Below are 16150 nucleotides of genomic sequence, written 5' to 3' on the forward strand. Positions count from 1 at the left end.
TTAGGAGCCATCTTGCAAGTGTGTGTGCTTGTGTAGCTGTGTCTAAAGATATCATAGGCAGTGCTGCCATTGCCAGCACTCACCGAAAGTATTGTCATGATATCAATCGGCGTGAAATTCCGAATTGATACCCGCTCATCCATTTTGGATATTGCAGCTCTTCTTGCCGCCCTCTCTAAAGCATTAGCCATTAAAGGCGCATCAGCAGCGTTAATAGGCATGAAGATGCTTCAACTGTTAAATGTAAGACAGCCAGGACTGGCAGGACTTGGCAGATTGTAGATGAACATGGAAGCTGACAAAAAAGATGGATGCCGGAACTTCAGATGTCTCCTTTGTGATGGGTTACATTTTCAGGTGGCTTTCCGGGAGACCTACGGTGTTTGTGTCAATAAATCAATGGGTGAAACCTTGTGGAACAAAAACTGAACACCTGCACAAAACTACAAGTCCCTCGGTGGATTCCCAGCAAATAAAAAAACAAATTCCTAAAGAGCATCAGATTGCATAGAACTCCACTGCAATATTTGAAGATCATCCCTGATCAGACCTTTTTTAGCTTTATGTCACCAGAACGTCACCCGCTAGCAAATCTGGACTCAATTGCTTAAAATTTTAAGGAATTATAATGAATTTATTCAAAATTCCATAACCATTTATTTATCAAATAATTATTTTGTGTCGAGTATGCAAGGCCCACTAAATTAATGCATGATTACTACACATTTAAACTCTGTCAAGAGTAGCCATTGGGGAAAGGTTAGTGTTACAGAGAACACAGATGCATTCATTCCATGAACTTAAAAAAAAAAAAATCAACAAACATAGTTAATAATCGGGTGGCAGGTAATATTGTTGTAGCAAGTACGGCAACTGTTCCGTACATGGCCTACAGGTTTGTTCCTTTCTTCCCCGTTCTCCTTCACTGCAAGCAGCAGACCGACGTGAGCTTCGATCATCTACTGAGCTTAGCGCTGGAAAGAGCGCATTACACCACAAAATCTCCGCACCGTTGATAATTAGCAAGCAACACCAAAATACCGGTGCTGCCTGTGCTCTTTCAGTGGGCAGCTGTTAACCTTGGCCAGCGCTGTTACCAGCAGGATTTCAGCACATTGGAATTTTCAGCCCTGTGTTCTTCTATACCGAGAGTGGCGAGAGGCATGGATTGTCATATGCTCCAATCAAATGAGTCCATGCAAAGCTTCAACACCATTGTGCAGACTCTGGATGCCAACATGTCTGCCACCTTAAATAGATTGACAGATACTTTAGCCTTGGCCTGACAAGGCTGCACTGATCTGCACCAAAGTGCTCTCCAGCACAGTGCTATCCATGAAGTGCAGCTGGATCATGAGAGGGGATGATGGTGAAAAGGGGCATGGAAGTTGGGTCTCCACTCAATGCCCTTTGAATTCTCACCCATAGCCCACCTCTCAGTCAATAGCTCACACGTTGCCTCGTCTCCCAATCGCCGAGTCTGCCCCTGCACATGTGCAGGTGGGGCAGTCTTTGGCGGGGCCCTCATGGAATCCAAAACGCAGAGGATGTCGGTCAAGAGCATCTCAGCAGTCAGAGCAGGAATGTGAGCAGCCTGCCTCTACGTCTGCTGAAGCCACAGGGGTTGCAACATGTAGGAGTAGCAGAAAAATGAAGAGTTAGGCTTTGTAGTTGCACAAGGGTATGCACATGGGTGTCTGAGAAAGTGCTGTGTTGCTAAGTTTTTGTTATTTATTCAGAACTTCTAGCCAATCCTTTAGTTTCTTTAAGACTGGTATTCAAAAGTCCAAAATCCTTCAATGGGTTTGAAATTTTCCAGTAATTGATCACATAATTAATAGGTTGTTTTATTATTTTTCTTATTCGTTTTAAGCATTAACTTTATAGTTTAGAGTTAGTACTGAAAGAAAAGAAAGACTTGCATTTGTATAGCGCCTTTCATGACCACCGGATGTTTCAAAGCGCTTTACAGCCAATTAAGTACTTTTGAAGTGTAGTCACTGTTGTAATGTAGGAAACGCAGCAGCCAATTTGCGCACAGCAAGCTACCACAAGCAGCAGTGTGATCTGCTTTTATTATGTTGATTGAGGGATAAATGTTGGTCAGGACATGATGGATAACTCCCCTGCTCTTCTTCGAAATAGTGCCATGGCATTTAATAAAGCTGATTTTGATACTTGTGTGGATTATTATTATATTAGTTTAGTTTGATGTGAATGAAAATTGAAACCTAACAATGCCAACTTAAAGCAAAGCTGAAAAATGTGAGGAATTGCAGATTACGGAGAAGCAGAATAGACAAATTTTAAGTAAAGATGGAAGCAACAGAAAATGTGAAGGGGTAGCAGTATAGGAAATCTGAGAGGAGAGGTGAGACTGGCAAGTGAGACAATGGGGGTAAGTTTAACCTCCCAAAATGGATGGGTTGGGGTTGGGTGAGATATAAAATTTTGAAAATCTCAATCTCGATCCCAACCTGCCTCCAACCCGCCCATTTGGCAATTCTGTCTCCTAACTCCAGATCATTCTTTATCAGACCACAAACCTGCAGTGCTCCTTGGCTTCCACAGCTGTTCCTTCCTTTTACAATTTACAGGATGTTAAAGCACAAGCTAGATGCCAGCTATTACTGCTTCTTAATTTATCTCGTCAATGCTTCTATTCTTTGAGCCGAGGCTGTGGCCTTTTCTAACTAGGTTCCCCAATAAAAATAAATGAATAAGGCAGAAAAAAAATGAAGACTTTTTTTCAAAACCATCTCGACTCATAAATCTCGTGACTGAAAATGGCTTGCATTCCTATTAACTATTATAATGAATTAAGCATTTAAGGCAGTGAAGAAGAACAGCTGCTGCACTGGAGTTGATTTTTATGAGTTAGCTATTTTAGTTTTTACCACCGTTCAATTGCATATCTGACTAATCAAGAAAGGCTTAACATTTGAGTCCTACCCTCTATTAAAATTTATGAGTGGGTTCAATTTATATGTATGCTTATCTGTGCCATCCAGAGTCGTAACCTGGGCGAAGGGGAAAAAATCTAAGGAAAACTTGAAATAGCAGGGTAAGCAGAAGAATCACTGAAGTGCTTGTGATGGCTAAGTAGGCATATACTCAACTCAATGAAGTAATGAGTCATATTGGCTTGGAAAATCCTAAATTCTAACTCTGGTCTTTCCTGAGACAGCTGATCTCTAACTGGCAATAGTTAGAGCAATATAATTGACTTCAGTATCGACAGATTAGGCAGGGTAGATTAAGTTAGCAGGTCCCCTACTTCTCATTGTTATCCATTGGCTCCTGCTGAATGCACATGAGTGCAATGGATGCGAATAGGATCCATATTGGCTGTGAAGCTCTCCATGGAGAATAGCCTCCTTTCAGCTATTGGGTTCCACATGAAAAATTGTCATTTGGGGACGTACTGGACAGAAAGTACTTGTATTTGCCTTTGAGTAAGAACGTTATGGTTTGAAGTCGCACTCCCGGTTTGAACGAATTATACAGGGTGATACTTCAGTATAATACCGAGGTAATGCTGCATCGCTGTCTTTTAGATGAGACATTAAACTAAGGTTCCATTTGCTTTTTTAGGAGGATTTAAAAGATCTTGAGGTACTCCTTTTGAAGAAGAGCAGGGAGTGCTTCTGGTATCCAGATCGACAGTCATCCCTCAACCAACACCACTAAAACAGGTTAACTGCTCATCGATCTTATTTGCTGTTTGTGGTTATTTATCGCTGTTTCTGGGCCTTTGCTTTGTTCAAATTGGCTACCGTGTTTGCCGATGTAAGAATAACTACACTTCATAAGTAATTCATTGGCTGTAAAACATCTGTAAAATGCCAGTTCTTTATTTCTAGATATATTTCCAGGGTTGCTCCGCCATAGTCTTATAGGTCACACTTGGGACGTTTTACTACATTAAAGGCACTGCATAAATGAAACACAACAACTTGTATTTATATAGTGTCTTTAATGTAGTGAAACATCCCAAGGTACATCACAGGAGTATTATGAGACAAAAAATTGGACACTGAGCCACATAAGGGGAAATTAGGGAGGTGACCAAATGCTTGATCAAAGAGGTAGGTATTAAGGAGCGTCCTCAAGGAGGAAAGGGAGGTAGAGAGGCAGTGAGGATTAGGCAGGAAATTCCAGAGCTTGGGGCCTAGACAACAGAAGGCACGGACAGCAATGGTTGAGCGATTATAATCAGGGATGCTCGAAAGGGCAGAATTAGAGGACCACAGATATCTCAGTTGGGGGTGGGGGTTGTGGGGCTCAAGATGACAGAGACAGGGAGGGGCAAGACCATGGAGGGATTTGAAAACAAGGATGAAAATTTTGAAATGGAGGAATTACTTAACCAGGAGCCAATGTAGGTCAGCAAGCACAGAGGTGATGGGTGATTTGTGCGAGTTAGGACACGGGCAACGGGTCACTTTTCGTTTACGTGGGGTAGAATGTGGGAGGCCAGCCATAAATGTGCTTTGGAATAGTCAAGTCCAGACATAAGAAAGGCGTGGGTGAGGGTTTCAGCATTGGATGAGTTGATGCAAGGGCGGAGACGGGCGATGTCACGGAGGTGGAAATAGGCGGTCTTAGTTATGCTGCAGATATGTGATCGTAAGCTGATTTAAGGGTCAAATATGACATCAAGGTTGCAAACAGTGTGGTTCAGCCTCAGACAGAAGTTGGTGAGAGAACATAAGAACATAAGAAATAGGAGCAGAAGTAGGCCATTTGGCCCCTCGAGGGGTGGATTCAGTGGCTAGGGAACGGAGTTTGTGGCGGGGACCGAAAACAATGGCTTTGGACTTCCCAATATTTTATTGGAGAAAATTTCTGCTCATCCAGAACTGGATGTCGGACAAGCAGTCTGACAATTTAAAGCCATGGAGGGGTCGAGAGAAGTAATGGTGAGGTAGAGTTGGGTGTCATCAGCATACATGTGGAAACTGACACTGTGTTTTCGGACAATGTCGCCAAGGGACAACATGTGGATGAGAAATAGGAGGTGGCCAAGGATAAATCCTTGGGGTACACCAGAGGTAACAATGCAAAGAAGCTGTTGCAGGTAATTCTCTTGCTATTGTTTTGTGATAGTTTTCTTGCGATCTTGTGATGTTGAGCACAGAATAAATTATATCATGAATACTAGTCAAATAAATATATGGAGAAGTTCCTCAACTCTTCAGGCACATTGAGCTTCACTGCTGCCAAGATATTTTCGTAATGCTCACTCTTTGTTCTGCTCACTTAAAAGGTACACCACAATTAGCAGTGAAATAACTATCCCTCATAGCTAGAAACATAGAAACATAGAAATCTACAGCGCAAAAGGAGGCCATTTCAGCCCATCGTGTCCGTGCCAGCTGATAAAGAACCACACAGCCCTGGTCAGCCACAGGTCAGCAACCCTGAAGTTTACATATAAACCAATGAACAATGACAGAAAGGTAAAGAGCATCCGACCGAACCAGTCTGCCCCAAACAACTGCGACACCCCTTGCAACGCAACCTTCTACACTCCACCCCAACCGGAGCCATGCGATCTCCTGGGAGAGGCAAAAAAAACAGATAAAAACCAGGCCAATTGGGGAAAAAAATCTGGGAAAATTCCTCTCCGACCCAGCCAGACGATCAAAACTAGTCCAGGAGATCACCCTGGCCGTATTTGATTCCCTGCAGTACTTACCATCATATCTGTGCCGGCCAACAAGAGGTTATCCAGTCTTATCCCAATTACGAGCTCTAGGCCAGTAACCTTGCAGGTTACGGCACTTCAAGTGCCCATCCAAGAACCTTTTCAATGTGGTGAGGGTTTCTGCATCCACCACACTTTCGGCCAGTGAGTTCCAGACCCCCACAACCCTCTGTGAAGAAGCTTCCCTCAAATCCACTCTGAACCATCCACAAACCACCAGAAAACTATGCCACCTCATAATTCACCCCTCCGCCGAGGGAAATAGACCCTTACTATCCATTATATCCAGGCCCCTCAAAATTTTATACACCTCAATGAGGTCCCCTCTCAGCCTCCTCTGTTCCAATGAGAACCATCCCAGCCTATCCAATTTGTCGTCATAGCTAAGATTCTCCATTCCAGGCAGCATCCTAATAAATCTCCTCTGCACCCTCTCTAGTGCAATCACGTCCTTCCTATGATACGCGACCAGAACTGCATGCAGTAATCCAGCTGTGGCCTAAGCAGAGTATTATACAATTTAAGCATAATCTCCCTGCTCTTGTATTCAATGCCTTGGACAATAAAGACAACCATTCAGTATGCCTTCTTAACCACCTTATCCACCTGGCCTGCTACTTTCAGGGATCTGTGGACAAGCACTGCAAGGTCCCTTTGTTCATCTAGACTTCTAAGTGGCCTACCACTTAATGTGTATACCCTTTCTTTATTAGCCCTCCCCAAGTGCATTACCTCACACTTTTCCGAATTAAATTCCATCTGCATCTGACCAGTAGATTGATATCCTCCTGCAGTCCATGGCTTTCCTCTTCATTATCAACCACACAGCCAATTTTAGTGTCATCCGCAAACTTCTTAATCATACTCCCTACATTCAAATCTAGATCATTGATGTATACCACAAAAAGCAAGGGACCCGGTACTGAGCCCTGCGGAACCCAGTGAGAAACATCCTTCCAGTCACAAAAACATCCATCAACCATTACCCTTTGTTTCCTACCTCTAAACCAATTTTGGATCCAACTTGCCACTTTGCCCTGGATCTCATGCGCTTTAAACTTCCTGACCATGTGGGACCTTATCAAATACTTTACATCATATGCACTACCTTCATTGACCCTCCTGGTTACCTCCTTGAAAAATTCAATCAGGTTAGTCAAACATGATCTTCCCTTAACAAATCTATGCTGACTGTCCCTAATTAATCCTTGTCTTTCTAAATATAGATTTATCCTGTCTTTCAGGATTTTTTCAAATAATTTTCCCATCACTGAGGTTAGGCTGACAGGCCTATAATTACTCGGCCTATCCCTTTCTTCCTTCTTAAACAAGGGTACCACATTAGCAGTGAACACTTTTCCTATATATGAGTGATTATTTTACCATCTCTATCACGTTCCTTGTTACATTACAAGGAAAAGCCTGTCATCTGATTGCTCTTTCAGCTCCAAGTTCTCTTGTATTCTACTCCCAGCATCCTGCGTTAAAATCAATAATGCACTGTGTCCTACTCTAAATCATTCTTTCTGAGAACTTGTGAATTGCTTAACTCCCTCATTATTCCTATCTTTCACATTCTACAGGCTTTTAAAAGCCACGCTTGGTGCCAGCTAAACATTACTTCCTAATTTACCTTGTTCTCTCCTACACTTTTCAGTATGTGACCCCTGTGTTCGTCAATTTAAAAAAATCCACAAATGACTGAGAACCTTATGTTCAGCCTCATAAGTGACAAATATGTCATAATTCACACCCGACCACAATATTCTATCATCTTTTTTATATATTTGTTCCGAGTGGGTAATACTGGCAAGACCACATTTGGGGCCCAAGTTTCGGCTCAGTTGCTCCTGATTTTTTGGAGCAACTGGTGTAGAACGGAGTATTTTTGAAATTCAAATTCTCGGCATTTAGTTTGCTCCAGTTCTAGTCAGTTAGAACAGTTTCACTTTGGAACAGAATTTTTTTTTTCAAAAGGGGCATTTCCGGCCACTTACACCTGTTTTCAAAGTTTCGGCAGTGAAAACTTACTCTAAACTAACTTAGAATGGAGTAAGTGAAGATTTTTGTACCCTCGAAAAAACCTTGTCTACACTTGAGAAAATCAGGCGTAGGTTACAAATCAGGCGTAGGGAATGGGGGGGGGTGATTTAAAGGGAAGTTTACAAACATTAAACACTTCAGTTTTACAAATAAAGAGCCATCATCAATAATAAATGATAAAAACATCAATAAATCAACCAATAAATCAATCAAAAAAAATTAATAAGAAATAATTTTTTTTTAAAATCAATAAATAAAACATTTTCTACTTACCGACTGCAGCACCGGGAGCCCTCTAACAGCGTGCTGGGATGCCCCCCCGCCCCCCCCCCCCCCCCCAGTGTGTCTCTGTCAGTGTCTCTATCTCTCTGTCTGTCTGTCTGTCTGTCTGTCTGTGTGTGTCTCTCACTCTCTGTCTGTCAGTGTCTGTGTTTCTGACAGCGAGGGGAGGGGGAGAATGGGGGTAGAGGGAGGGAGGGGGGAGCAGGGGAAGGGGAGGGAGGGGGGAGCAGGGGAAGGGAAGGGGGGGAGGAGAAGGGGGAGGGGGGGTGGAGGAGAAGGGGAAGGGGGGAGGAGAAGGGAAAGGGGGGGAAAGGAGAAGGTGGAGTAGGAGAATGGGGAGGGAGACTGAACGGGCCGGGCCCGGCCGGGCCCAAGACTTCGGGCAGGGCCCGTCTCCAGCACCAAATTTACAGGTAGGTGGCGTTGGGTCGGGTCCGGGGTCGGGAGCGCGGGTCGGGTCAGGGGCGTGGAGGAGGGAGGTCGGGTTGGTTCGGGTAGTGGGTGGGGGAGGGAGGGAGCGCGGGTCGGGTCAGTTCGGTTCGGGTCAGCGGGGGTGGTGGGGGAGGCAGAGGGAGGCCGGGTCGGTTCGTGTCGGGGGCGGGGGGAGGGAGGTCAGGTTGGGTCGGTCCAGTCCGGGCGGGGGGGAGGGGGCCGGGAGCACAGGTTGCGGTTCGTGTCGGGGGCGGGGGGAGGGAGGACAGGTTAGGTCGGGTCTGGGTGGGGGGAGGGGCGGGGGGTCGGGAGCGCGGGTCGGGTCGGGGGGAGGGTGGTGGGAGGGAGGTTCGGGTCGGAGGGGGGGGGGAGGGAGAGGGAGGTCAGGTCGGGGGGGGGGGTGGGGGAGCACTGGTCGATTCCAGTCCGGGGGGTCGGGTTGGGTCGGGGCGGGGGGGGGGGGTAGCGGGAGTCGGGTCGGGAGGAAGCAGGAGCTGGGCGTGGGAGGCAGCTTTATGTACGCAGCCCCAGTGAGGCCATTGGGCCAGGGCTAGGGGCTGTGTGCTTTGGGCCCCTTCCACACAGTTTTGGGCGCCTGGAGCTACTGCACATGCGCGCCCACTGTAGCGCGCTTATGCAGAGGTCCCGGCACTGTTTTCAGCGCAGGGACCTAGCTCCACCGCCACAGCTCGTGCTGCGCCACGCCCGGCTCGAGAGGACCAGCAGGTTTATTTAGGCGCACTTTGTGGTACGAAAAACGGGCGTCCAGGTCGGGGCTGCACCGTTCTAGGCGCGGCCCGAAACGTGGGCCCTTAGTTTCTCTGCGAAGTTGGTGTGCCTTCTTGATGACTATTCCTAAGTGACTTGTTACACCAGGTCACTTCAGAGGCCATAAAGAGTCGAGCACAGAGTGGGGATTAGAGTCATGTGTGATCGTTTGTTCCTTTCTTGGAAATACATTAGTAAACCAGTTGTGTTGTTAGCACAACTCATGATAATTTTATAGTGGTGGGATATGAAGTTATGACCTTTGATTTGCAAGCACAGTTACTGTACCCCTCACATATTTGCTATTTTAAAGGTGCATGTGTTGTCAAAAAAATTATTTCCTTAACTATATTAGAAGCTCCATTCAGCTATCTTCCATTCTTTCTGCACCTCAGATGGACAGATCCACTAACTAAGCATAAATTGCTTCATGATAGTTAACAAGGTAGCTAATCTTCATCTATTTCCCTTTAACATTTCTTGTCAATTGAAGAAGCCTTGTAACATCCTCTTGCACACCACTGTTTCGTAAATCTAATTGAAAATATTTATCCAACAGATCTGTAGCAAAACTGCAATATTATAATTAAGTAATATCTTGAGTCTGTCCCAAATGTATAAGACAAGAAACTACTTTCATACTAATTACGAGTAAATCTGTGGAAGCTGGTTGTTGCGAAGAAAAATTCTAAATTTAAACTTTAAAATAAGTTGGTTAAAAAGGGCTAAAAATTCTCTTAATAATCCTTAACTTCATGAAAAAAAATATTTGGAAATCTTTTGCCAAAAGGAAAAATAATATTTTGGCAATTGCTTTTCCACATGTTTTTATCGTGAAGTTAAGGATTATTAAGAGAATTTTTAGCTTTTTTAACCAACTTATTTTAAATATTACAACATCAATCACTTGGATAAGTGTAGGTGAGTATAGCTCTTTGACCCATCTGCTATAGAAGCCTATAGTTTCCCCATTACAACATCCAATTACCCCTTGAATGATTAGAGAGATTTTGCCTCAACTAGACTCCAATTAATTAATCACTGTTTGTCTGAAAAAGTGCTGAACTTGTCTTTTTATAAATTTGTTCCTGTAACCCCCTACTCCTGCAGTCATGGTTTAACAATATAATGCTTAGAATTGATCGTTCCTACTTCACTTAGTATCTGACATATCTCTATAAGGGACCCTCATATTCACATCCTTTTCATCTTTCCTTCACAAGAACATAAGAACATAAGAAATAGGAGCAGGAGTAGGTCATTTGGACCCTTGAGCCTGCTCCGCCATTTTAATAAAATCATGGCTGATCTGATCTTGGGCTCAGCTCCACTTCCCTGCTCGCTCCCAGTAACCCTTCACTACTTTATAGAAACATAGAAAATAGGTTCAGGAGTAGGCCATTCGGCCCTTCGATGCACTGCCATTCAATGAGCTCATGGCTGAACATGCAACTTCAGTACCCCATTCCTGCTTTCTCGCCATATCCCTTGAGCCCCCTAGTGGTAAGGACTACATCTAACTCCTTTCAAAAATCTGTCTATCTCCATGTTAAATATATTCAATGACCCAGCCTCCACAACTCTCTGGAGCAGAGAATTCCACAGATGTGTGACCCTCTGAGAGAAGAAATTCCTACTCATCTCAGTTCGAAATGAGCAACCCCTTATTCTTAAACTATGTCCCCTAGTTCTAGATTCCCCCACGAGTCGAAACATTCTCTCTGCATTTGGCTTGTCGAACTCCCTCAGTATCTTAGATGTTTCAATAAGATCAACTCTCATTCTTCTAAACTCCAAAGAGTATCGGCCCAACCTAGTCAACCTTCTTCATAAGTCAACCCCTTCATCTGAGGAATCAACCCAGTGAACCTTCTCTGAACTGCCTCCCTCCTTAAATATACGCAATACTCTAGGTGTGGCCTCACCGAAATCCCTGTACAGTTGTAGCAGGACTTCTCTGCTTTTATACTCTATCGCCCTTGCAATAAAGGCCAACATTCCATTTGCCTTCCTGATTACTAGCTGTACCTGCATGATATCCTTTTGTGTTTCATGCACAAGGACCCCCAAGTCACTCAGTACTGCAGCATTTTGTAATCTCTCTCCATTTAAATAATAATTTGCTTTTTTGTTTGTCCTGCCAAAGTGGATAACCTCACACTTTCCCACATTATACTCCAATCTGCCAAATTTTGCCCACTCACTTAGCCTGTCTATATCCCTTTGCAGTTTCTTTTTGTTCTCCTCACAAATTGCTTTCCCACCCATCTTGTAACATCAGCAAACTAGGCTACATTACATTCAGTTCTTTCATCCAAGTCATTAATATAGATTGTAAATAGTTGACGCCCCAGCACCGATTCCTGCGGCACGCCACTAGTTACCGTTTGCCAACCAGAAAATGACCCAATTTTCCCCACTCTCTGTTTTCTGTTAGTTAGCCAATCTTCTATCCATGCTGATAGATTATCCCCAACCCCCATGAGCTCTTATCTTGTGCGGTAACCTTTTATGTGGCACCTTATCAAATGCCTTCTGGAAATCTAAATGCACCACATCCATTGGTTCCCCCTTATCCACCCTGCTCGTTACATCCTCAAAGAACTCCAGAAAATTTGTCAAACATGATTTCCCTTTCATAATGCCATGCTGACTCTGCTTGACTGCATTATGATATTCCAAATGTCCTGCTACCGCTTCCTTAATAATGGACTCCAACATTTTCCCAATGACAGATGTTAGGCTAACTGGTCTATAGTTTCCTGCTTTCTGTCTCCCTCCTTTTTTAAATAGGGGCATTACATTTGCAGTTTTCCAATCCGCTGGGACCTCTCCAGACTCCAGGAAATTTTGGTAGATTGCAACCAATGCATCCACGCCAGCCACCTCTTTTAAGACCCTAGGATGCAGGCCATCAGGTCCAGGGAACTTGTCCACCTTTAGTTCCATTATTTTACCGAGTACTTTTTCTTTAGCGATAGTGATTGTATTAAGGTTAATCCTCCCTACAGGCCTTTATTAGCTGAGGCATAGAATACAGGAGCAGAGAGGTTATGCTTGAACTATATAAAACACTGGTTAGGCCACATCTAGGGTCCTGTGTGCAGTTCTGGTCACCACATTACAGGAATGATATGATTGCACCAGAGAGGGTACAGAAGACATTTACGAGGATGTTGCCCAGACTGGAGAATTTTAGCTATGTGGAAAGATTGGATAGGCTGGGTTTGTTCTCTTTGGAACAGAGGAGGCTGAGGGGAGACTTTAAAATTATGAGGGGAATAGATAGAGTTGATAGGAAGGATCTATTTCCCTCAGCAGAAGAGTCAACAATCAGAGGGCATAGATTTAAAGTAATTGGAAGGAGGTTTACAGGGGATTTGAGGGGAGATTTTTTCACGCAGAGGGTGATGGGGGTCTGCAACTTATTGCCTGAAAGGGTATTAGGGGCAGAAACCGTCACCACATTTAAAAAGTGATTGGATGTGCACTTGAAGTGCCGTAAGCTACAAGGCTATGAACCAAGAGCTGGAAAGTGGGATTAGCCTGCACAGCTCTTTGTCGGCCGGCGCGGACACAAAGGTCCGAAATGGCCTCCTTCCATGCTGTAAATTTCTATGATTCTATGATCAGTCATTTGACACTCGACATCAGCCTCAGGGCTCTTCTCTGCACCATTCCCTCAGTAGGGATGTTTCCCTTGTACATCAGTGACAAGAGCTGAATGCAGTACTCAGATGTGACTAAAGCAATATACAGCTTCAGCATCACTGCCTCCAATGTCTATTGTACTAATTTTGCAATATAGCCCATCATTTTCTGTTCTTTGCAAAAGTAAAATACTGCGGATGCTGTAATCTGAAATAAAAACAGAAAATTCTGGAAATACTCAGCAGGTCAGGCAGCATCTGTGGAGAGAGAAACAGAATTAATGTTTCAGCACAATGAGGTTAACCCATGTATAATCTCTCATCATTTCTTGGAATCTATGCTCCATTGCTTTATGTACTCTGAGATCTCAGTTGCTCTTGTTACTGCTGCCACACTCTATGATGATGGTACTGCCAGTACCCCAAGATTCCTCGCCCATCTTACATCCCATAAGATTTCAATTGCGTATTCCCATTCTTAGTCTATTTGGGCTCAAGTTTCAGACCCCCACTAGAACGGAGCACATCGGAGATGCCCGCTTAATTTGTGGAACAGAAATTGCGCTGAATACTTACCTCATGATTCTCCAATATCTGTAGGCCCCGTTTCTAGCTCAGTGCAGCGCAGCAGGAGCTGCTGGGGGCGGAGCTACAGCCCTGCACCAAAAAGAGTGCCGGCAGCTGCGCGCGTGCGCAGTGGAGACTGCGCATGTGCGCAGTAGCTCCTGGCCCTCCCAGCGCGTCCTGTCTCCAGGGGATGACCCTATCCCTGGCCAAAGGGACGTCGCCTCTATCCCAGACCGACTGGCCTGACTGCTCTTACCTCTTCCGCGGAGGGCCCGACCGGCGTCTCGCTGGGGGCGGGCCCTGCCTGGTTCTCGTCGGCATTGGGGCCCTCTTGACTGGCATCTCCTGGGGGCGGGCCCCGCCCTAAGTCCTCGGCGGCAGTGGGGCCCTCCCGACCAGTATCTCCTGGAGGCGGGCCCCACCTGAATTCCTTGTCGGCGGTGGGGCCCGCCCGACCGGCATCTCCTGGGGGCAGGCTGTTGGAGGACTCCCGGTGCTGCAGTAGGTGAGTAGAAACTTTTAATTTTTTACTTATTGATTTATTTTTTAAATTATTTTTTTATTTTGAATTTTTTTTTTGATTGATTGATTTATAGGTTGATTTATTGATTTAATTATCAGTTATTATTGATGATGGCTCTTTATTGGTAAAAGTGAAGTGTTTAATACTTTGTAAAATCCCCTAACTTCCCTCTAACTTCCCTTTGCCCCCCCCCCCCCCATCTCTCGTTCCCTGTGCCTAATTCATAAAATGTAGGCAAGGCTTTTCTGAGCGTACAAAAATATACACTTACTCCATTCTAAGTTAGTTTGGAGTAAGTTTTCGCTGTCTAAACTTTCCAGTGGCTGGTAACGCCCCCTTTTGAAGAAAAAAAACGTTCTAAATCTAAACTATTCTAACTAACTAGAATTGGAGCAAACTAAATGCCGAGAATTGCAATTTCTAAGATATTCCATACTAAAGTAGTTGCTCCAAATTGGAGCAACTCGAACCAAAACTTGAGCCCTTTAATACACATTAAAGATTGGCACTCACAGCCCAATTTCCCATTTTATCTACATTTTTCTGTATTTTGTCCACTTCTTTGCAACCTACTTTCAGTCTAGTTTTGTAAATCATTATTCATTTATTCATCCCTATGATTAGGGAAATAACCTTATTACTTGATCTAACCTTGAGTGGAGACAACAACTGCAGAAACTGGTATTAAGATTACTAAGCACTTTATTCAACTGTTGAACAGCAATAAGCAACAGCTCTAAGCAATACTGTACTCACAACTGTGGAGTATGGTTCAGAATCCAATTAACCAGACCGTTTTTCTGGGGAGGCCCGTGACTGTCTACTGATGATTCTTCCTTGGTTTCATCTTTTGCCTCTTCTGATGATACGATTCGTTCTTTTTTATACACATTTTTTTGGGGCGAGCCTGGTCGATACTGTAATGTATGCAACTATGAGTGTGCTCACAGGTTTGTAGAGCTGTTGCATTTCTGCAGTCTGGAGGAGTCCATGTTCCATGTGTATGTACAGTGTGTGAGGTTGCAGCCCATCTTCCATTATTTGAAGGGGCTGCTCCTTGATTTCTGGCTGCACTTCAGTCCCACGTTCCTGATCTTTGGGCACCCGATGCGGAAGGGAGCAGGCAGGTGTGGAGGGCCTCCTCATAGGACTTCTCTTGGGCCTGGTCTAGGTGACCATTAACAGGTCCAGGCAGTGTGGTCGTTCAACCTGACTGTCTGCCTCTCTTCCGCGTTTACATTCATGCCAGGGTGTCCCTGGAGAAGGAGGACGTGGTGTCCACCGATATGCTTGCTGCCTTCCGCGAGAGGTGGGCCAGAGGGACAGGACTGCATCATCACCTCCGGGAACAGAATTTTAATTTGATTGACAAAGTGCCCAGTTAATTTCTAAATTTATGCGTTCTAGTGCCCTTCCCAAAAGGGGTGCTTGATTTAAAGTTTAGTTTAAAATAGTTGTAGAGCTGTTGCATTGCAAGTGGCTTAGCCAGTCATGTAATATTCACAAGACTCAATAAAACCCCAGTCAGTTGGGTTGAGGTCACCCACAATGCGTATGCGGGTTGAGGTCATCCACAATGCGTATGCAGTTGTGAGCATAGTGGATTAACTGGTAATGTGTAGTGTGATTGTTAAACCTTTGTTAATAAACCAACTAGTTCTTAATAGCAATGTGTTGCTATGAATTCTTAAGGAAGAACCCAGGAAGCAAATAAATTACAGATACCGTTTAAAGCAATATTCTTTATTTCTTCTTTGTCATTTTGTTGATGTAGTGTCCAAAGTTGTGATGAAGGGTCATCGCCCTGAAACGTTAACTCTGTTTTGGACGACGCCTGCATCTGTGCACATAGAGGCCGAACTCCAGGATATAGTCGACGTATTTACTGAGGCGTACGAAAGTATGGGCCTTATGCTAAACATCCGTAAGACAAAGGTCCTCCACCAGCCTGTCCTCGCCACACAGCACTGCCCCCCAGTCATCAAGGCCCTGGACAACGTGAATCATTTCCCATACCTCGGGAGCCTATTATCAACAAGAGCAGACATTGACGACGAGATTCAACACTGCCTCCAGTACGCCAGTGCAGCCTTCAGCCGCCTGAGGAAAAGAGTGTTTGAAGACCAGGCCCTCAAAACTGCCACCAAGCTCATGGTCTACAGGGCTGTAGTAATA

At 44.6% G+C, this 16150-nt stretch overlaps 1 long non-coding RNA gene across 1 annotated transcript in view; it reads left to right on the plus strand.

Annotated features, from left to right (window-relative positions):
- LOC139260329 (uncharacterized) overlaps positions 1-15818 on the plus strand; it is a 29094-nt gene extending 13276 nt beyond the window's left edge. Inside the window, exons 2-3 of the long non-coding RNA XR_011592769.1 lie at positions 3595-3695; positions 15750-15818. This is a non-coding gene — a long non-coding RNA (uncharacterized lncRNA). The remainder of the gene's footprint in view (positions 1-3594; positions 3696-15749) is intronic.
- The last annotated feature ends 332 nt before the right edge of the window (positions 15819-16150 follow it).

Source organism: Pristiophorus japonicus, chromosome 1 (assembly GCF_044704955.1).
Source record: "Pristiophorus japonicus isolate sPriJap1 chromosome 1, sPriJap1.hap1, whole genome shotgun sequence".
NCBI classification, from domain to species: domain Eukaryota; kingdom Metazoa; phylum Chordata; class Chondrichthyes; family Pristiophoridae; genus Pristiophorus; species Pristiophorus japonicus.